The sequence below is a fragment of the Equus asinus genome, chromosome 11 (assembly GCF_041296235.1).
Source record: "Equus asinus isolate D_3611 breed Donkey chromosome 11, EquAss-T2T_v2, whole genome shotgun sequence".
In the NCBI taxonomy this organism is placed as follows: domain Eukaryota; kingdom Metazoa; phylum Chordata; class Mammalia; order Perissodactyla; family Equidae; genus Equus; species Equus asinus.
In genome coordinates this window covers 13,020,247-13,042,847 of record NC_091800.1, presented here as the reverse complement: position 1 = coordinate 13,042,847, position 22,601 = coordinate 13,020,247, and the positions used below count along the sequence as shown (strand labels likewise).

Below are 22,601 nucleotides of genomic sequence, written 5' to 3'. Positions count from 1 at the left end.
ATGACAGCAGCAGAGCACTCATTGTTATTATTATTCCTATTTTACATTTTTGCAAACTGAACCAATGACGCAGAGTAATTAATAAACCAGAGTAATGCCTATCAGGGCAGAAGCAGGACTGAAACCCAAGTTGCCTGACTTACCACATTTGTTCTATCCTGGTTTTGAGATAAAGCATCATAGGATTTTATTTTTTGGCAACTTGGGACTTCCAATTAATTTTAAGAGATGCTACAATATTTTGTAAAGTAAAAAAAAAAAGAAAGAAACCATTCGAATTAAATATTCCATATGTCACTTTTTTGGGGAGTTCGGGGTGGTGACGAAAGTTGAAGCCATGATAGATATTTCCTACAGATGTAAATATTTCATTTGTCAACATTAGGGGAACCCTATGCTGGTTGCCTTTGGATGTGGAAAGAGGATAACAAAGAAATGGAACATGTACACTTTTCCCTGAGGAAGACTCATTATAATCAAGAATCAGATATATGAAATGCTTAAGAATGTTTACAAAGCAAAATAACCAAAAACAAAACACAATTTTGTTCAAACTGGGAACCTAAGTGCTGAGAGGTTGATCAAAGGAGACCTCCCAGAGGAGAGAATTTTGAAGTGTGGTTTCAGGAGGTGTCAGCTAAACCTGAATTGCTGCAGAGGACAGGAGAGGACACTGCACCCGGTGTGCTAGGATGGCTAAGCAAGGACTCCCTTCCCCAAAGTACCTTCAGCCTTCTGGACATTGCTCTAGATAAGGTACCTCCCCTAGGGATGGGGAGAGGAAATTCAAAGCAGACAGTTCTATTGTACCTTTCCCAGAACGGTAAAGAACAGAGGTTGAAAATTAATAACCAAACAGATTAAAGCCTTGGATTTTCATTTTCCTTTCCACCACTTTCCTTAGTCATTTTTGACATTCCAGTGGATAAATCACTGTATCAGGCGTGAGAATATCTGAAAAGATTTTCCTATTGTTCTCTTTAGAGCTCCATGACATATTGTTGTGCCACAATTAACAAAAACCTAGCAGACAAATATCCAAATTCATAATCCAAATGGATCAGAATATGGTTATTTGCATCACAAAAATCCTCTTCATTTTATAAAAAGATTCACCGTAGTTTTATTAATTCATTTTTACAACAGGCATTTGTTAAGTTCCGACAATATTTCAGGCACTGTAGATACAAAACTGAATAAGACAGGATCCACTGAGCTCGCCGATCTCACAGAGTCCTGGAGGAGTCCAGGATGTTCTGGCATAATTACAGCCACACTCGATTGTTTCAACACAAGTGCAAACACTTCAGGAAGACAGAGATCAGGACAGGTAGCTCTTGCAGATATTGGGCAAGTTTACAAAAAGAAGCTGACGCCTAAAGTTGAAATGAATGTGTTCACTAGACAAAAAAGGATAGCTTTCTGAAAGGATGACAAAATAGAAAAGTGAGCAAGTATTTTAAAAAATCAATGTGTTGCCATGGTTTCCACTGCATTCATGGTTTTCCAATCTAGAAGACCACTTAGATATAATAACTGAAGGACTCATGTGATCCTCACTTTATGGCATGGGAGCAAAAAGACTGTCATTATAATTGGAGCAAGGAAACTGAAGGTTCTGGAGACAGAGATTAGGTACAGGCAATAAGAAATCACTGAACAGTTTTAGCAAGAACAGGAGTGGCATGCTCTGATTTGTAACTCTTTTAAAAAGAAGATTTTAGAGATGATATAGAGGGTGGATTGAAGGGTAGAATTCTTTAAATAAAAGCTCCCTTATTACATTTAAAATACGAAAAATCACATTTTACAAAAGTCCTGCTTGCATCCAGCAAGCCCTTAACTGGTCCCCTGCAGCAAGCAGGGCACACCTCTGCTCGGGCAGGTGCAGTCCGGGAAAGCGCAGGTGTTCCCCGTGTTTTCATCCCTGTGCCTCCATTTTTCAGGGGCACAAAGCAGTTCTGCTTAGAGCAACTTGAAACCTGATAAGCTATGACTGATCTTGCACCATCCACATCGTAAATATTTTCAAAGTATCAAAACAATGGCTCCAAATGACTCAGACATATAAGTCCATGTCATTTATCTTCTATTTCCCCACAAAAATCTCTACAGTTCTTTGAAACCTCAAGGTGACTTGCCTTTTCCTTTGCTTTGAGATGCTGTGAATTCAGTCATCTCTGGGCTCTCTGCAAAGCTGGGATGGGATTCGCTTCACTCCTTAAGACAAACAAAGGAAAGCTTATAAGGAAATTTCTCAAAATGAGGGCAACAGTACGTATGATAGGCCCTAGGTATTTTTCCAGGGAATTTCTAAATTGAGTTTAGAGTTTGCTTCTCATGGCTAGCATCCCGCTGAGTTAATGATTTTCAAATTTACAAGACATAAAATAATCAAAATTGCTTCTGGAGATACTGTGAAGGACGGATGAAAGCCATGATTGTTCAGGTTAGCGCTTTGGAACTTGCTGGGATAGCCAGGGATCCCGGCAGGCAGTTTTATCCTCGTGTTTTAAATCATCTTAATTTGGAAATCATCTTTTGGCACTTATGACCCCAATTCTGCTCTGCCAGCATAGCAGATTACTATTCTCTTTTTCATTTTTTTACTTTTAAAAGAGGTGAGAGACATTAGAAAACTCAATCGCAAACTTCTTGAACCAAAGAATCCAGGAAAATGACGCTCTGCCTTCCATTTACAAGTAACTAGGTAGACCGTATTTCAGGTCAGAGAGCCTGAAAATTGATTAGCTCTACTTCTTCTTTCTTCTTTTATCTATTGTTGACAGATTCTTTTATGTTCTTAGCCAAGGAGGAGGGAAAGGGTGTCCGGCAATGGTGAATTGCCTAGGATTGACTCAGACCGTAAACTACTGAAAAATTTTCAGCCCTTGACTTTTAAAAAAATGCATCTATCTGTAAGGCTGCTCGCATTCATAATTTCATTTCAGTCACAGTTTTATTTATGATAGCTCAACTGACTTTAGGTTGTGACTCATTCCTTTAAGACCCAAAGGCTATTAGGCCTTTGTTGCATGGGAACTCAGGAGGCTCTGCCCAGATGCTGGTGGGTGGCTTTGAAAATTGTCAGTCAATGATGTTGGGGAGGGTGGTGGGAAAGCAGTGGCCTGGTCTACAGAATTATCCAAATATTTGTCTTAAAACACGACTTTAGTCCTTCTTATTGGATCAAGGCTAAATTCTCTACCTTAGGATCAATCCCTTCATTTTACCGGCCTCACTTGATCTCTCCAAGCTTCTGTCTTACTTTTCCCTGGTGCCAACCTTCTCATCAGCTGGTGCCCTAAGGTTTGCCTATTCCCTGATTATTAAGGCCCATATTTTGTATCTTTGCCTTTGTTTCTCATTTCCAACCTAGGATACTCTGTTAAGCTCTCTCCATTAAACTAAATCCTCAAATTCCTTCAAGACCCAGAGTTTGAAAGCTCACCTTACCAAACTTACCCCATCCCTCAGAGACACTCTGGAACACTGCTAATACTCTAAATCCTTTGTCATGCATTTTTAGCCCTTTCATTCATAAATCATAGGACCTGAGAGCTGGAAGGGACCCTAGGGATCATTTACAGAAGGGGATAGTGAGGTCCAGAGAGATTAAGGAAATTTCCCCATGACACAAAACAGTAGGATGAAGACTGAGGCTCCTGAAGACAGCCTTGAGGCCCAGTGATATCATGAGATGACTTCACTGTCGTCAAAGGATGATTTATTTACATTCATTACAGCTTCAGAGTTGAATTAAAATCTCAGAAAACAAGTATTCCAGGAAATTCTTGTGTGACATCTCCCAGGTCTGCAGCATAGGTATTCTCAGAGCATCCCGTTATCCACTCACTCCAAGAGCGGGGGGGGGGTGTGTTATATTTTGGAGATTTTCTTTGGTTGTTCTATGCAGATTAAGGTTTCCTCTTCCACTTTCCCGTAGCAACCATTTACTCTCTCATAGCAAATATTTACCATTGTGATAATTGAATTGGACTGCAATCATCGTCATATTAGAATAATGGTCTTATCATTGGACTGTGATATCATGAGGGCAGGGATGGGGCTTGTTTTCTATCATTGTATCGGAGTGTGTGGCACAATGCCTTAACACAGCAAGTGCCCAAGAAATGTTGAATGACCATGAATACTAATGCCTTTTCTCCAGCTTAAATGTAAAGTCTACAGGACAAGAACTTATTCTTGTTAACTTAAAGTAAGTCAATTAGGGCTAATTCAGGATTTTAAACAAGATATACTAGAAAGGAGTCGCAAATTTAAATGCCTACAGATGCAAGGAGGGAACATAAATGAGCAAAGCCAGGCTGAGTGTGAGGAATGCAACACAACAGTGCATGCGCGATGACTAGGAGATGATACTGATGCTGGTGAGGAAGGTGGCAAAGGAAAGAGCACAGGTCTCATTCAAACAGACTGTTTGTTGCCACGTAGCAATGAAAACCCAGTGTCACCAGGTCTCTTGGTTTTCCTACAGTGGCTGAAACCCAGATTTTAGTATAAAATACCACGACATTAAAATATTGGTAATTAATTCCTTTTTAAAAGAAAAACACTGTGTGGACAAAACAGATCTTTCTGAGGGCAGCCCAGAGGCTGCCGGTTCCCAGACTTCTGGTCTAGAATCTAAGGAATGTGTCTAGGCAGCTCTGTACAGGTAATGGAACCTAGTTTTTCATGCATGGGACTTCCTCCGGTATGGAGCATCATTGTGCCTCCCGACATGGCGCCATCATGAGAGCCAGATGGGCCAAGCCCTTTATTCTGATCCAGGACCTACTGGGACCAAGAAGAGATAGCACAGATGTGTCCCATTGGCAGGCTCTGCAGCTTCAGAAGCCAGTAATTGGCTTGACATTTTTAAAACAGGAAAAGCAACAAGACTTTGCACTCTAAATTGACCATGAAATGCTCTCTAAGCAAAATTACCGCCAAGCCTGTCTGAAGCGTCTTCCCAAAGAAATCAGAAAGGGGGGGACTAGGAACGAGGAAACCTACTTTTCTTAAACTTATAGATGCTACTTTGCCTGCACATTTGAGACAGTTCTTAAAATAGCAGTGTGTAATTTGATCAAGAGCTTTTGTACATGCTACAGAAGAGCATGTGCACAAGAAAGGGCTTTTTCATACAAATGATTTAGTTTAGAATATGCAATATATCACCTTTTTCTTATACAGCAGGCCATGCCTTCCTGAAGCCAAAACAGTCAGTTTTCAACTAGAAAAAGTTAATCAAATCTCTTATTGTAGTAGTACCTATATTTTTTTAAAAAATCAAAACAACCAAAAAAACCCAAGCAGCTAACACACGCACGCATGCGCATACGTGCACACCCTGAGTTATGTGAATAGAATTTTCTGTTAAAAACAGAATTTCATCAAACTGCCTTGTAAGTATGTCCATGGGCCTACAAGGACCCTCATTCAATTGCAAATTGGCTGATCCACCCAGTGTGAAATGGAGAAGGCTGGCTGTCAGAGATAGTATACCGTGGAGGAGAACTTGGAAACAATCTCACGTTCAGCTGGTGGTGTAGCATGCTGATGTCACCCACTTGACAACCGTTTGAGCTCGAGCTGTGCACCAAGGCACTGTGTGGACACCAGGACTCACCCCTTACCTCAGCCCTGCCGCCAAGTGCTCAGAGACACTCATTTTCAAGATTAGGCACTTAGGGTACACTGCTCCTCAGGGCGAAAAAAATGTAATCATTTTAAACATACTAATGCTTTCTCTGATCCCATTTATGCATCATTTGACAAATGAAACCTGTGCAGCCTCAGCACAAACACAGGGAACAATCACTTTTGGTAAAACAGCTGAGCTGGGACCCAGTTTCTCGGTTTCTCTCCCCTGACCGAGTGCTTTCTGCTGTTCCTCCAGCCTCTCTGCTTTAGCCACCCACAAAAGCCATTCATCTCCCAGCTGGCCCATTTCCACCTTTTGAGTTAGCTGGGGGATATGAGAGCGTTAACTAGAAAGAATTCTCCAAATTTGAGTCAAATATCCTGGTTCTACGTTACTTTATGCAAGTCACTTAACCTTTCTTGGCCTCGATTTCCCTATTGTAAAATGAAGCAGGTAGTGTCTGCCCTTCCAAGCTCAGAGGACCATAATGAGAATGATAGGAGTTTACTCATGTCAAGTCAAAGTACGTATATAACTTATCCAAATAGAAATAAACCTCCTTCCCTTAGAATTCCATATCAGTACTCACCTGGTTTTGCTCACTCCAAGATCTGAATTGTTAATTACAAGATGGGGGACCCAAATCTAACTAAATAGTGCAGGGCATTCTTTAAGATGATAAAAATAACAAAAAATTGTATTGAAAATGACCAACTTTGCTCTCAACTGAAAGTATATACCATTTACCATTTGTAATTATATACAAAGAACTGGGTTCTGGTATCACTCTCTAGTTTACCCCCACTAAGGAATGAGTGATAACCTTAACCAGCAGGGCTAAAAGACGATTTCTCATCCACTCTGGTCCTCATCTCTGAAGTTAGAAACTTTGACATCATCTCTCACTCCCTGTAACCAGTCCTGTCAACTCTGCCTCTTACTGTCTCTCGATCTTCTCCATGTCTTATTTAGGTTATTGCAACAACCTCCACACTGGTCTTCCTGCTCTAGGCCTGCTGCTCTCCAATTCATCCATCACACAATCACTCTAGCTCTCTTCCTAAGGGACAAATTCGACCAAGCCACAGCCCTGCTCAAAACCCTTCCATGACTTTCCATTGCCTTTAGATGTAAGACTCAATTCCCCACCTGGATTTCAAAGCTGTCTAGACTCTGACTTTTGCCCAGGTCTCCTGCCTCCGTTCCTGTTTACCGTCTTATGAGTAGGAAAAATCCTACTCATCCCTCAGATCCAGTTCAGATTTCACTTCTTCAAGGGGACCTTGCTGAATCCCTAAAATAGGCTAAAGCATCCTCTACTGTCTCTGCAATAACAGTCATTGTACATTATTGTGTAATGTCTGTCCTCCCACTGGACTCTAAGCTCCATGAAGATTGGAGCCACTTTATACAGTATTATATCCCTCATGCCCAACACAGTGAGGAGCACATACTAGAATCTCAAGGACACTTACTGATAGAGTGGGTGACTGAGTGAGAGAATATCCCACGCCATTATTTTCCTCCCACCAGGCTGCCTGTTTAGTACTATGATATCTGCTTCTTTCTTCAGGGCTGTCTTTGTAATCTAACATAGCTCTTAATTTTGCTTATGCTCAATAATGTTTAAGTACCACCTTTATCCACTGGTTTCTGTTGATAACCAGACTCCACCATCCCCTCCACTTCCCAGCTGGCACTGTAAAATATTAGTACTCAGGTACAAAACAAGGAGGTGGATATGTATCTACTCATATCAAACATCACTAAGCCATTTGAGTGAATATAACAAGTTAAAAAAAAATTCTTACACTAAATAACACTATATCTTTCTACAGGGCAATTTTAAGAAATTTGTAGACCCTAGACAATCTTAAATTTTGAAGACCCTGCTCCAACTAACTTGGGACATATTTCTCAAATTAAATACAAGTTTTTGTTGCAAAACTTACAAAAGATTTTTATAATTTTTGCTTTTGAAGAGATTTGGTTACAAGCAATTTATCCAATTTGCAATTAGCCATGAGTTTTCAATAATTATCATTCATATTTGGGGATATTTGTGAGGTGAAGAAAATCTAATCTACCTATTGTTTTCAAATGTAATGACTTTTTAATGAATACTAAGTTGGTAACACTAAATTTCGTAGAATTTTTTTTTCTTTATTTTATTTTTTTTAAGATTTTATTTTTTCCTTTTTCTCCCCAAAGCCCCCCGGTACATAGTTATGTATTCTTCGTTGTGGGTTCTTCTAGTTGTGGCATGTGGGACGCTGCCTCAGCGTGGTCTGACGAGCAGTGCCATGTCCGCGCCCAGGATTCGAACCAACGAAACACTGGGCCGCCTGCAGCGGAGCGCGCGAACTTAACCACTCGGCCACGGGGCCAGCCCCTAAATTTGGTAGAATTTTAAACATTATTTTTCAGTTGTGTAGTTTTTATATTTTAGAGGCAACAAAAAATTTTAGGACTTAAATATTTCAAGGGCCTCTGAAAAATATGTAGGCATTTATCATTATGCTTATAGTGCCCCATGGACCAAATGGTTACATGGCTACAGGTATAGATATAGATGGAAATGCACAGAAGATATAAAAGGTCTTGAATTATATACATTTAACTAATAACAGTGGTTTACTCTAGGAAGGGAACCAGGATCAGAAGTGGATGATTAAGAAACACCAGCTAAATTCATAATATCTGAATTTTTCACAAAGAGAATATATTCTTATATTACTTTAAAAATACAATTTAAAAGGAGACAATATTATTTTTTATATTAAGTATAAAGAGAAGACTGGAGTGGGAAACGTCATAGGTACTAAGGATTTTCAAGTACATATGGGTATTTATTAATGATGGGAATATTTCTAAGCCTATTTTTGCCAGGCTGTAACATATTTAGATAGACAAAACAGTGTTGATTTTATACAAAACAAACAAAAAACCTCCAAGATAGTTGTCCAAGAACTTCACTGTAGTATCTGACTATATCAGGTCTCTTGTAATGGATCATTCAATACATAACTTTTGTAATAAATCTTCCCCATTGCTAATATCTGATTTTACAGTTTCTAGATATTCATAATGGAAAAAGAAATTGATTTGAAACTTCTGGTATTAAAATGATAACACTCGAGAGGAAAAAAATAAGCAGATCTTGTCTCATTAATGATGTTATTTTGCAGTAGTTGAGTTTTGCCTTAGCATTTATGCCAAGACCTGGGGAAGTTGCAAAGGTTTTTCTAAGGACATTAAACCAAAGAAGATGTTATCACAGAGGAAGATGTGGGAATTTCATGTAACATGACCCCCACTTTTTCAATATATATTTTAATAGTTACTTTTACTGACATTTGCAAGCAGACATGGGATATTTAAATATAAGCATAAAAAGTGCTTTCCCAATCAAGGAACCACACCACCCATCTGTCAGTTGTCATACTGTGGCAGCTCACATGCTGAAAGCTTTGCCACCTGTGTTTCAAATGCCAGGAGGTTCACCCATGGGGGACAAATTTCAGTGGAGCTTCCAGATTTCAGTGGAGCTTCCAGACTAAGACACACTAAGAAAAAGGACCTTGCCACCCACTTCTGAAAAAATCGGCCATGAAAGCCCTATGAATAGCAGTGGAACATCGTCTGATAAAGCACCAGAAGTGAGAGGATGGCACAAAAAGACCGGGCAGGGTTCCAGGCTCTTGTACACAGGGTCACTAGGAGTTGGAATCGACTCGAGGGCACCAACAACAAATAAAAATTGTATGTTTGCTTTAATACATTCAAGAATATTCTGCTTTCACCCATTCAGACAAGACAGTATTATTTGAAGTGTCAGAGTTTGTATATAGTCTAAGCCAATGAAAAAGCATTTCTCTAATAATCTGGCTACTACATGATTGTTCTCTTGCATTACTTAACTAATTATAAAAAGTAACTCGAGGATTTTTCTTAATAGTCTTCTTTTGTCCATAAATTTCCTTCGTGTTTAGTCATTATTTTCAGATCCAAAACCTGAATTGACTATGGTAAACACAAGGACCCGCTGTTCCATTTTTTAGCATGGGGAAATTTATTTATTATCTTTTTATTTCCAAAATAAAGTCTCAAGAAAATGTTAATTGATTCCTTTAGGCAAGACTTGAGAAGTAGTAAAAATGTTATTCTGAAAACATAAGGTAGCAAGCAATGTTAAAGAAAAAAAAAAGAATTGGAAAATATGAAAGCCTAACTTTCCAAAATGACATATTATGAAAGAAGAATGTGGAGCATTCAACACAGGGACAAAATACAGGAACAAAGAAATACATCAAACCAAGGAGAACAAAATCATCAAAATGCCATAACATTCAAAATGTGGCAAGCAATAAGAAGTTAAGGCATTAGTGAAAAAAACAGAAGTGAGAACAGGGGGTGTAAAATGGAGCAAAGAGGAAAATTGAGGAAAATTAACAAATCACAGTTTTTAGTGGATTGTGGCACTTAAGGAAAAGTAACATCGAAAAGAAACCTGTTTTTAAATACTGATTCTATGAATTCTGTACCCTGAACCAAATGCTATGAAAGACCGTTCAGCTAAAATTATTAAGTAGAAAATTATCCTCTTTCCAACAGGAAGCTGTGGTCATCTGACTTAAGAACTTGGTTCTATTTTGACATTGTATCAGAATTCGAGGGAATTCAGGAAAATAGATCAAATTTGAGACAGAGTCTGAGCCACCCCGGATATCCTAGGCAGATGTTCTGGGCCTGAGGTTGGCCAAAAGCATCTTGACGTTACTCTGCTTTAGGTTTTGTTCGGCAGAGCCAGGTACTTTGTGACCTCAGATCTGCTTCTCTGAACCCTAATATCAACGGTCTTCCGATTTCCCTCCTTCATTTCACACCGGCTGAAATGCCCATGCTTCCTTTTGAGTGGGTCTTAACTTATTTGAAAGTCACCTGAATAGAAACATAAAACTGAACCCAAACATCAAAGCCACATATGCAGGGCCACTCAGAGCCCTGAGGAGCCTGGCAAGCAAGGCATGTTCTAGGCCTTTCCAGGCACAGAGGCACTACTTCTGCAAAATCCCAGACAGCAGTAAACTCTCTGTGTATTTTCCAATTTGCAGTATGGAGAAGAAACATTTTGGAGGAAATAAAAACGTTTTCCAGCTCCTGATATAAATATGTTAATGAAGTTCCAACCTCAGCATCTGTCATTTGAGGAACAAGAAAATCACTCCACATCCGTGGAAGCCTTGGGACATGGCCCGGTACCTGGGGACGGAGCGAGCTTAATAAACATTCGCAGAAAGGGAGTCAGTGAAACTCAAAGCTGTTATTACTTTCCAACCGCCCCACAGCAAATCCAAGAGAACATTTAAAAATGAAGCTCAACATTGTCTGGTTTCTGCTCAAAAGGGTTGTTTTAACTTACAGAAGTCCCAGTACATCGAAAATACTCTGGCTATGACATCAAGGTTATGAAAAATGAGTGTGGCTGGTTGACTTTTTTCTTTAAATCCATCCTAAATCTTGGACTGTGTTCAAGGTTGACTTTTTTTTCTATGTTCACCCAAACGAACTGGACTTGTTAGATATGACCCCAGGGGCACTTAACCATGTGCGCAAATCATTTGCTTCCTTTACGGCCGTCTCATTTTAATCACCAAAACAGGCCGTCAGCCAACATTATCCTTCCCTTTTCAGCTGCCTTTGTGGTTGTAAAACAGAAAAAAATAAACAAAACATTCCTCTCAGTGCTCGGTGCATCATCATTCCTATTTTATACTACTGAATTCACTCAAAAAGACTTCTTGAGCACAACATCTAGAGGCCCTTTCTGCTCAGGAAGGAATAGCCCTTATGCCTTTCTCATGTCCAATGGTTTATGTGGCATCTACCCTACTCTGGTGTCTACTCATCTTAGATTTCCAGAAGGGTCTCAGTTTTAAATATTGTGTCCTTGTGTTGCCTTAAGACATTGGATGTGAAGGGGCCACTCCCAGGACACTTCTTGGACTGAAATATCCACACAATTATGGAAATGTTTGGTACAGCCACTACTTTCTCAACAATCTTCACAATTAGCTCTGCCTATAGTGATCTAAGTTCTGGTATCCCAGGGCATCAAGCTTTGGATCAAGCTTTCATCGTTGCAAAAATTGGCATAACCCAGCCGTTTCTGCAGTGGAACCAAGGAGAGACTATTACCAGAAAGAATCCTGCTACACTCACAGCCAATCGAAATATTTGTCGGAGTCAAGAGGGGGGTCTACAATATCTCTTCACTGTTCCCATTAGGTCACTTACTAGACTACACAGGCACCTTCTCAGATGGGCCTCTAGAAGTCCCTTCTCTCTGGTTTCCTTTCTCCCTTCCTTTTCTACCATCTGTCCATCCCCAAGGCCCCCTGCGTCACTGACCCTGTGTCTGAGCCCTGGGAAACCCACTTCTGGTTTCATCCGAAGAGGGAATGGTGAGTTCTCACCATCTTCAAAGCAGAGCCCTTTCAGAACAGACTTCTCTCGCGTATAACAAGCATGTGTTATTCTGCTAGAAAAATCCCTCCTAGGAGGAGGTGAGGACGCATCAGCATAGAGGTAGTGAAGGAGACAGAAAGTCCATTACACTACAGAGGAATAACAAGAATTTAGGGAGAAGAAAATTTTTTAAATGAAAATATTTTTCCCAAGATACTACAACTAATATACATATTTGAAGTCATGGTGCTTGAAGTTGACACACTGTCTGTCAGGATAATGGTAGATGATATCACTGAGCACTTTCTTTGTGCCGGATACTGAGCTAAATGCTTTCCTTGGATTATGGTATTTAATCTTTGAGTCGACTCAAAGTAGTAGGTTACAATTTTGTAGATGAAGAAACAGATCAGGAAGATTAAGTTGCTTGCTTACAATTAGACCGTACATCCTGATTTCAGAAGATGACATGCGTTGTCCACATTATAGTTATTTGAGTACCAGAGTTAATCCTAGATTTAATTAAAAGGACTTGGAAACCAGAAAGTTTTATACCCACCCAGCATCCCCCATACACACTTGCATAGAAGTTAGAACAGTGAGCTGCACACACTGGGGACTAACAAATGTTTGTAAAACGCAGGAAGGCAGAGCAGGATTTCCATAGGTCAGTGTGGGAATAGAACCACATTTTTGGAGTTATAGTCAAGTGTTCACTCTTTGAGCTTACACATATGGAAATAAGAAATGAAATATAGCAATGACAGGGACATATTTAGAAAGAAAAATGAAAGAACTTAGCCAGAATTTAAAACAAGATAAAGATCACCCTTGACCAGCAATGGAATAGAGATGCAAAATGGTGAGCGGACTGAAACCAAAGCCCATGAGGCTCTGGGTCTGGACACAGGCGCTGGCTCCCAGGAGGCGAGGTTCTGTGGGGTGAAGGGGACTCAGAGTTCTCCATCACACACAGGGCGGGAGCCAGGCTCACAGCATCAAAGCCGGGGCTGAGGTGGGGCTCTCGCTCATCACGAAAAGAGGCTAACAACAAGGAAGAATAATGCGGCAAACGCCTCCTGGAGCTACAATTTTTAGAGAGCTGAGGGTCTAAGAAAGCAGCACATCGGTTTGTCTGAATATGAGACAGTCAGCCAAGTTGCCTCTGACTCCGGGAGGGGACTACCATCTCCAATATCACAGTAGATAAGGCATCCGAAAGTGCCCTTACTCTTCTTGATCTCAGAGACCCAAAGGCCGGGAGGAAGCAACTGCAAATCCGCTAGTCTGAGAGGGAGAGATGAACACACTATGAAATCTAATGTTAAAAAAGACAGCCAACAAAATCAACAAAACATTTTTTATAGAATATTCATAGGCTCAAATTTATAGAATATTTTTGGCAAAACCTTTAAATAAGTATGCTAAATGTGTTCAAAAGTAAGGCATAACTTCTTTTAACAAGAAAAAGACTTCATAAAATAAAAACAAGGAGAAATGAAACAGGCACAAGTAGCAACGAAAAAGAACCAAGTGTAAACTTGGCAATGAAACACGTGACACCAAAGGAAAAACTAAACAGGTAAATTCCAGACAGGACAAAGCTGAAGACAGATGAGTTATTTGGGCAATAGTAGAGAGGACAAAGCCTGCTTTTCTGTTCACATAACAAAGAAAATATCTACTTGGTCTTGCCCTTTTCCTCCCAAAGGCATCTAACATCTATGAGAAATGTTGCTTTGAGTCTGCTTAAGCTCTTTCAATCTTGGTTTAGCAGCCATTTCTGATGAAAGTTTTCTAAGAATAAATATATCTTGTCTCTGTACATTAAGGATATTCAGTCACTGTAGAAGGGTATGTAGCCCCACTCTGCTAGAATAAGGATTATAAAGCGATGAGAAGAAGTGACTTTCCCCTTCCACTCTCCTCTAGCCCATTTCAGTAACAGAAACAGGGGCAGAGCATCTGAGATGTGGGCTGCATTCAATGACCAAACTCCTTAGCTCTAATGGAGTCCATAGTGTGAGTGGCCCAACCTGGAAGTCCCTTTAGTCTCAAAATGGAAAGGGACAAATCTCTCGCTGAAGGAACATCTATCTCTGTTCCAGGAGTCTCAGAGGAGAGAGTTTGGGAATTAGAAGAGGTGCTGGTTACCTTGTCTGAAGTGAGAAACGGTGCTGATGGATTTTGTGCAGTTCAGGGCAAAATCAAGCTCCAAAAGAAGGGTTGTGTGTGTGCCTATGAGGAGCCCCATTCCTGGTTGAGTCTCTAGGTACTTGGAGGATAAAAAGGGCACCTCATCAGGTACTACAGTCTAGAGCTGCAGCCCCTGTTGGAGAAACCACCATCCTTTTGACAAGGCAGGCTTGTAGCTAAGGATGGAATGCATGTCTGTGACAATGGTTTCACCTGAAAGGTGCTCTCTGCCCAGATACTAGAAGCACGCTGGGAAGCTGAGGGGCACTGTAGGACTTGAGGCTGCAGAATAGAACATGTATGTTGAATTTTCTTTCAACCTATTCAGACTTTTAAAGATCCTATGGACAGTATACTTGCCATTTGAAAGGTTGATGCTCACCATTTTTGAGGATTTGAGCGAAGTGAATATTCTCTGGAGCCTTTAATCCGTGGACATCTTTTACACAGAGCTACGTAAACACCAATGGCAGCTTGAAGGTGGATTGAGGAGTTTAAGTCATTTTATTTGGAGGATACACTTAGCAGTGGTTGCACTGAGTAGTTTTGCTTGTACCTTGACCTTAGGTAGTCTTAAGCTGAGCACCCACATCCTCCTGGCTCCCCTACAATGCCAGATCCAAAGTGTGTACATCAGTCTCTGGAAACATGTCTCCCACCCCTGCCCATACTTGATCTGCTGCGCTCATTTCCTTTGGTCAAGCTTTCCTTCTGCCCTTTAGCAACTTTTACCTCTCCAGAAAATTCTACCCCCCCTCAAAACTATCTTGTGTAACAATTTCTTTTCATTTTTTCCTATCTGTTATTTATTTTGTTTTGTTTCCATACAAACAGAGCTAGAAGACAGTGTGGGGATTATCAAGTTCAATACCCACATCTTACAGATGAGAAAACTGAGGCCAAGTGAATATAATATAACTATATTTTTTAGTGAGCCATGGAAAAAAAGGATCCTCAAAGAAGAATTTGGCTCCTCTCAACGAGCTGGCTATGTTTCTAAGAATTTACGTCAATAGAATTTCTCAGAGTGGCAGACTCTTCCTGCAACCCCCAGAACACCCTAGAAGTCCAGCTACACAGGTCATTATGGACGGATCTGCTCTCCCTTGGGAATAGGCTGTCTGTGTCTCTAATCCTTTTGGACTCTTGGCATAGTCTGACCCTGCATGCTCCTTCCCCAACTTCCTGACAATCCTGATGTCATCCAGGATGTCGCCCCTCCAGCCTGACCTGATTCTCCATCTCATTGCCTCTGTCTAGAATCAATCTCATTGCCAAGGAATTTGCCTGCTGGCCCAGCAGCATGTTACCTCACTTGCCCCTCCTAAGTGTCTTTTGATGCCACCTGGTGACCATGAGCAGGGATCAGTCCCTAGGCTGCATTGGGACCAGCTCTGCTTCCAGCTCCACAGATTGAGACATGACCCCTGCGCACCTGCACACTGTGCCTGCCAGGACATGATGTGCTGAGGAAGATATCTGCAGATTTTAGAGTGGATGAGGGTGGGGCTCTCAGAGAGTTCTTGCTGGACATCTGTGACCCAGCTTCTCTTTAAGGCGAATAAGAAAGACAAATTCAAGTGTCCTTAGAACCATGGAATGTTAGTGCTGAATGAAAGAGATAATCTAGGTGAGAGCCCAATGAGTATCAGGTTTATGATCCATCTGAATCATCTTGAGGGATTATTAAAAATTCAGATTCCTTGACCTTACCTGCAGAGATTATGACTTACTTGGTCTACAGTAGAGCCCAGGAAAGCAACTTTTTAATAAGCACAAGTCATTCTGATTTGGAAGCCCTCAATATGCACACTTCCTGATGCTGCAAATAAGGAAGCTGAGGGCTGGACCCAGAGTCCACCACCCCTCGGTCCTTGGTTCTCCTTTTGTGTCTCTGACTCTTGCCCTGACTCTATGACAGGTGGGCTGTGCTCCCAGAAGAGTAACTGGAGGAACAGGAAAGCACAAGGCATGAAGGAGGATGCACAGAAAGGGAACTGGAGAGGTTGGGAGGACAGGTGCAACTACTTTTTCACTTTGCCAAAGGAGATTGCTGTGCCCAAACATCCAGTCCACGCTGTTGGAAAAGAGCCACCAGCTAACTGTCAACCCAACCAGTGTGTGGTCAGCCACTCACCTAATGAGACGGAACACAATCGTCTGCTGCAGCTCTTCCTTCTTCCAGCCCCGTCTTCCTCCTTCTCCGTCCTCCTCCTCCTCTTCTTCCTGATTTTACTTCCCTATGCGTAACGTGGTATATCAAGTTGGAAAGAGAGATTAATATAACACAAAAGTTGCATTATTTACACAAAGTCAAGCTCGTTTGAGTTATTTTTCTCAAGAGTTTTTAGACATGACATCATGCAAACGCAAATATGTGAAGGTGTCACCATTCCTAAAGTCCACGAATAACGCTGTAACAGCACAGCTGGGTTTCTTAAGGTGTGTTGCAGTTTCTTTTCTCGAAGGGACGACAATGGTTGAGTGCCACATAAACAGAGAGTGCAAAGGGGGAGGCATTAACGCCTTTCTAGTGGAAATGTCTTTAAAAAAGTGATTTTTATCTTTCAGTCTGAATCCCTCTTTAAAATTAAAATAACCATTTAGCTCTTTGGTGCCTAATGTACAATTTCAAATTATTCCCTCTAGCAGTTTTCCCAGCACTTGCCAAGACCTCACAGATGACAGGATATTTTATACCTTCAGTGTAAGTTTTGTTCCATTTATAGACATTAATCACCAAATGCCAAGAAGTGGCAAATATATGGGACAAAACAACCAGCATAAATTACATTTTAAGGCGTCCAGATAAGAGCAAAATCAACATCTCCATGTACCACCTCAAATCTCTTTTGGAGTTAGATGGTAGTATAAATTTCAAGTTATAAATAAGACGTTTCTGCACTATGTTATACTAACATGGAAAAACAAACCACTGTTTTTCCCCTCTGAGTGCGCCTGAACTTGAACCAGAAGTAAAAATGGTTTTAAAGAAACACAAAAACAGACTAAATGAAAGTGAATTTAAACTGGGAATTTTTTTTAAAACTCACTAAATGAAAGTCATCGTCACAGAATGCAACTACTTCAGAATACCAATCACACAATGACAAACTTTTCCTGGATAAATGACCCTCTTCCACTTTGTTGGATAATATTTCACACATTGATTTACTTAAAATGTTAAAGTTACAGGACTATCAGTCCTGTAACAAGATATCTGGTTAAGAGAAAACAATGATGGAAGCCCTGATGATCAAATATGAGGAGCAGCCCTGTGTGGGCTTGAAAAATGCCCCCCACACATGCATCTCAAGGGGCGGTTCTTAAGATGCGCCAGAAGGAGGTCTGAGCTACGCTGCTTTTGAAGTAGATGACCAGCCAGAAGATACTAAATAAATGTTCAACAAATGAAAGTCAAGCTAGAAGCATTCCCCCCTATACAAACTAAGTACACACTTAGCAGACCCGCCTAACTACAGGATACCTCTAGAGTTTATGAAGAACTTTTGAGGGGGAAATTAAGTACCTTTTATCATGCTTAAGCATTGGAAGTGATTTTATTGTGGTTTTGTAGGAGAAATATTTTATTCATAAAAATATCATATACCACTTATTAGAACCAACACAAAAATCATAATCTATAGATGCAGCAATATTCCAACAGTTCTGGGCAAAGGTATAAAATCATATGGCTAAAAATAAGTATATTGACATCAATAAGTATAAAATGCAACAAATTTACTGATGAATAATATCCTACACTTTTTATGTGATACTTTAAATGCAAATAACAATTTTGCTTTGCAGGGCATGCTGGTCCCTGAAAAGCCAGTCATAACATAAAATATATTTAAATGGATTTTTATACAGCACTCTGGACAAAGTAAATATATCAGTCAAAATTGAAAAAAGCAAATGGCAAGATACAATAAACTTGAAATTAATTCATAGATATAGAGCCAAAGGGCACATAAACAAAAACTAATAACTGATAGAAAGCTTTAAACTATGTAATAAATTTGAAAGAATTTATTCACAGACACAGACAGCCTATTCCCAAGGGAGAGCAGATCCGTCCATAATGACCTGTGTAGCTGGAGAGGTTGGGAGGACAGGTACAACTACTTTTTCACTTTGCCAAAGGAGATTGCTGTGCCCAAACATCCAGACCACGCTGTTGGAAAAGAGCCACCAGCCATCTGTCAACCCAACCAATGTGTGGTCAGCCACTCACCTAATGAGACGCAACACAATCGTCTGCTGCGGCCCTTCCTTCTTCCAGCCCCGTCTTCCTCCTTCTCCGTCCTCCTCCTCCTCCAATATCATGCTTATGTATGCAACAAAACCAAATACTACTCTCACTGTGAGTAAATGATAGGAAACAAGGAAAAGCGCTACGAATTCTGATAGATAATACCTTGAACTTGTTCTTATAATGAGTTTATTGGTTTTAAGTCATAACTTATTTTGAGACAAACATATATCTAAATTGTTAGTGAAATAACCCTAAATCTACTTCTTATCAGTTGTGTGGCTTTGGGCTTGTTGTTTTTTGTTTAACAAACGCCTCCCCTGGATGCCAGGTTCCACCATAAGGAGTAGTAATTTCACTCTTGTCCTGTTGTCCACCACCCCTGAATCTTGGGGGCCTGGCTGGACAAGTGAAGTAGGAGCTCACTGGATATAGGGAAAACTTGTTATATTTGGAGGGGGTTGGAGCATACGTGCCATAACCAACAAATCCGGTATATTTGGGTAACGGCAGTAATGGCTGACATATTGATGTGTTTTGTTAATCATTTTAATTTTCTCTTTAGCAAAACGGCACCAGCTCTTGAATACCCAGCTGTCAATAAACTCAATTGTTTTGTCAAATATCTGAAGATTATATTAACACAGTACAATTGGTTGATTTGCTGGCCAGAAGAAAAAGAGGACCCTGACTGGCTTTTATATTAGCGCAGTTTCATACCCCAAAGCGAAAAGCCCTGGCAGAAGTGACTATGAGGAGGCACTGCTAGTCACATTGAGAAAGAAGGGGTGGCCCCTGCTGACACGGAGCCTGTGGTCCAGGATGTAACAGTGTATTGAGCATTGCTGACAAGTAAAAGGGCCTCCTAGCAATAATTAGATTATTTTGATTTGCCTTAATTTGATTATTAACGTTCTGAGAAGCAACTACGCTAAACTCCTCAGGAATTCATTTAGCTGTCACAGCCTCGGGCCACCTCTATGAAAAAGAGACAAACGATATGATGCAAATTCATACGGGGAATTTCTAAAGCAACAACAATGACACACAAAAAAAACCCTCACACATTTCAGGACCACAACTGTGTCTATACTCTGCAGCCTCCAATCTGCTACAATCGACATCGACATCCGAGTCTGCAGCTACGAAATGAGTACAGTGAGCAAACGGAACACCAATTGGGTAACGACTGATTTGCACGTTCTCAAGGACTAGTTATACTGAAACTATGTATTCCATTTAGTCTGCTCTGTCTCATAAAACATGGAAATGTATATTGTAGAAAGGTTCCCACTAAAAATGAATTACACAATTTAAAATGTTGAAAGGTATCTGAGTGTATTTGGCCATCCAGAAATTCTCACTTCCTATGCACTCTGGATGGTGGAATACTTTAAATAAAATTCTGTGTAGGTTGATTTGGGTGGTGTGTAAATATCATCTCCTTTTTAAAAATCACTTCTCCTCCTTCACCTCTTCACCCGCTATCCACACACCATGAGCTTTTCTTTCGATGCACAAACGTGATTTTTCAACTCGGCATAAATTTCCCTTATCTTTTTTTTGGTTATCACAGACTCTTTTCTTTATTTTAGTCTCTCTCCTCTCTTTCTCTCCCTTTCCTTTTGGAAGTTATAGTCACAGTGCAGACAAAATGCCTACCTGTTGAATGTTCCTTATTACACGTCACTGTGTGTATTGTCTCTCTGAGGAAGGAAAGCAGCCTCCGCGCTGTGCTACATTCTCACTGCGCTCTGCTGCCTTCCGAACCCCAACCCTAGAATCCGAACCTGAAGAGACCATGCAAAGCATCTGGCCTCCTCTCCTTATTTCATAGGTGAGGAAAGTACGACCCCAAAGTGTTAACTAACTTTTTTCAACATTGCACTGCTGGCTGGGAGCAATAAGGTGTCACATCCCCTCTCCCAGCTCCAGCCCGGTGCTTGTCTCACTGCGTAAAATACTACTCCCCACCCCCCAAACACACACACACTTCCTTTTCTTATTGATGATAATGTGCATTGAAGGCTATTTTTGCTGTTTTGGAGGAAGGGAGTGGAGTGGGTGATGGGAGGGAAGCTGGATACTGCTTGTCCATTTTCTGGAATATTATGAGGGTTGCACAAACATTTCAAATATAATCATTCTAACTCCTCAAGGGAAAATATCCAAAAATAAACATAAAGTATTAATAAGAATCAGATATGGTTTGCTTAACCACAAAATGGTTAACATCCAGATATGAAATATGGAATGCAGAAATACATGAATTCAGAACTAATCTCTTTTGCTTCCTGAACACTCAGATTGGCAAGGTATAGAATTTAAACATCTTCTTCAGTCTTCCTGCAGCTGTGATTATGAACCTTTCCAACAGTGTTGCAAATATGTACACAAAATACATATGGGATTTCTTTTTTATAAAGTGCACGCAAGATGTCTACCATCAAGATGTTTTCCCAGTCCAAAACAGTGTATAGATGTGCACATGCTGTTCTCTTTCCCGTCCCATGAGCCATGACACAGCACACCTACCTGGTCAACCAGACCTCAAGGGTTCTGCCTCAGTTTCCCCAGGTGTCCTTCTGTGTTTCCGTGGTGGTCACTGCCAGCTCCTAGTGAGAATACAGCATTGCTGGGAAGGTGCCAGTGCAGTCTGTGCAAAACTTTGGTACAAGGGACCTTCTGAAGTTTGCACACGACAATCTCATACCCGATACCTCACAAAAGAAACACAGCTACTTAGGTAACAACCACCCTGCAATTTACGTGTAACGCCAGTCAGGGCCAGCTGCAGCCAAAGTTGTCACCAGTAAAAGTTGTTTCTACCACATTGTGCACCTTTTGCCCTTTGGTGATTTGGTGACCTTCTGTATTCCCACTATTATAAGGCAAGCTTTGAAGAATCAGTGAAGTTTCTTTAGCTTAATGAGATATTACAAGTAAATCAGTGGTCCAGCTTAAAGCATGCTTATGAAAGAAATGCCAAATAGCAGTTCGGACATAGGAAGGAATTGAAGATGATCTACATTCACACCAAAATCCATATATAGAAACCTACCTAAGTGTAAAGAAACTTTGGGGCTTATGCGAAAACTGAGGGCAAATAAAGCACTTGTCACGAGAAAGACCACATTAGTTGTTTTTTAAAAGGCAATTTGGTTGAGTTGAAAATCTACTAAGTCAATGAACTATCACTTTCTGAGTTCAAAAAGTGAGACTTTTATCTGCTTAATTGTCTTTGCACTAGTCTTTTTAAACTGGAAACCTATCACTTGTTTTTTTTCACACTCAAAAACTCCGCTTTACTTTCAAAAGACCTAAATCTTTGCCTTTCCTCTTCATCCTATCTACATGTACTTACAATTTTCTTTTCTTTTCCAAAGGCCTGAGAAAAAGGAAGGGGAAGAAGAAAAAAGATTTAACAATTAGAGGCTGAAGTAAAACTCAGATCGCAGTTTTCATTACTCCAGGCTTCCGCATCCACAACTGTAACAAACTGTTTTCAGTTACTCTGAACAGCTTTGATGCTCAGAGAAGGGTGCTGATTAATGTGCCTGCTCATTTTCCTGGATTGGCTGCTAGATGGGAACTGGAGGAACAGGTGAGCCAGATATCAAATGTTCTGGAGGCATTCAGATGTCAAGGCTGTGATGTTGGGACTCCTCTGTCCTAGAAGACCCTGCCACCCTCTGACCTCCTGCCACCTGACTCCAAGCTCCTCACTGTCTGAATAAGCCCTTTCTTCTTTCAAAATGTTGAAAAATATTTTCAACAAATATTTATTGAGCAACTATTACGTCCCAGGCACTGTTGTAGGTTTCTGCCTTCATGGAATGTACTTTCCAATAAATAGGGAGAGAGGGGAAACAATAACATCTCCTTGCCCCAAGAGTTAAGTGCTACAAATAAAGAAATAAGAAGAAGATGTTGGGAAAGACAGAGAGTGACTTCACTGGGTATCAAAGGGGCAGCCAGGAAAGGCCCCTCAGACCATTTGCTTTTACTTGTCAGCTGCCTTTTCTCTGTGAA

At 40.5% G+C, this 22,601-nt stretch overlaps 1 long non-coding RNA gene across 1 annotated transcript in view; it reads right to left on the bottom strand.

Annotated features, from left to right (window-relative positions):
• LOC123288715 (uncharacterized) overlaps positions 1-22,601 on the bottom strand; it is a 73,276-nt gene that overhangs the window by 1,203 nt on the left and 49,472 nt on the right. The window contains exons 5-8 of the long non-coding RNA XR_011506851.1: positions 21,934-21,957; positions 21,105-21,184; positions 18,552-18,644; positions 16,452-16,554 (exon numbers count right to left, since the gene is read on the bottom strand). This is a non-coding gene — a long non-coding RNA (uncharacterized lncRNA). The remainder of the gene's footprint in view (positions 1-16,451; positions 16,555-18,551; positions 18,645-21,104; positions 21,185-21,933; positions 21,958-22,601) is intronic.